At 38.5% G+C, this 798-nt stretch overlaps 1 long non-coding RNA gene across 1 annotated transcript; it reads right to left on the bottom strand.

Annotated features, from left to right (window-relative positions):
* Positions 1-60: 60 nt before the first annotated feature.
* LOC140969491 (uncharacterized) lies at positions 61-768 on the bottom strand. Its single transcript, XR_012173943.1, has 2 exons — positions 404-768; positions 61-305 (listed from the first exon to the last, which is right to left on the bottom strand). It is a non-coding gene; the product is annotated as an uncharacterized lncRNA (long non-coding RNA).
* Positions 769-798: the final 30 nt, after the last annotated feature.

The following is a 798-nucleotide window of genomic DNA, read 5'->3' as shown; positions in this document are numbered from 1 at the left end:
TGCTTCTGAGGATGGGTTCAACACAAACCATTTTCCACATTTATCATATAGAAATAAATATCAAAGAAAATGGAACGGACGAAGCCAAATTATTATAAAATACATTCGTCTGTCCATAGATATATATTCCGGATACTAAATATCCACGACGGTAATGGAGGAAACTACGTTCTCGCGAAATCATATTTTTGTGTCATCAAAGTATATTTATTTGACACCTCATTCACGACAATAATCAAAATTGGTGGTCAGAATTTGAAAACCATGTTTTCTGTGAAGCCAATTTCCTTGAGTATGCCAGTCAGCTGCGAAGAGGAAAAATGATTAGGCAATGGGAATCATTGCAAACAGAGAAAAAGGTGGCAAAAAGAGGGGAGATTTTGGTTATTGGAATGATGTATACCTCGCCTTGTGATCGATCCTTTGCCTTATCTCCGGATATATGTTTCATCAGTCCAGGAGGGCCACAAACCTGGAAAAGCACCAAAAACGAGTGAAACAATTTCCCACGAAAAATTATTCAATTAGTAGAGTCGTCAAAATGATGTAGGCCAGCCGGGTCGGCCTGCCAAATACCCAAGTTAGGTTGGCAATTTCCCGCTCCTCCCAAATTGTTAGAATAACTATAATTTGATACCCGACCAAGAACTGTACGTGAACAATTACAGAACCAAGCATCACAGGATCAAGAATAAACACTGAGCAATCAATCAAAGCACAAGAAATTTATGTGGTTCAGTTGTTTACGATCTTCGTCCACAGGAGGAAACTGCCACTTTATTGAAATAGAAAGAGTTA

The sequence above is a fragment of the Primulina huaijiensis genome, unplaced genomic scaffold, assembly GCF_012295235.1.
Source record: "Primulina huaijiensis isolate GDHJ02 unplaced genomic scaffold, ASM1229523v2 scaffold41933, whole genome shotgun sequence".
NCBI lineage: Eukaryota > Viridiplantae > Streptophyta > Magnoliopsida > Lamiales > Gesneriaceae > Primulina > Primulina huaijiensis.
This window is presented reverse-complemented; position numbering and strand designations above follow the sequence as displayed.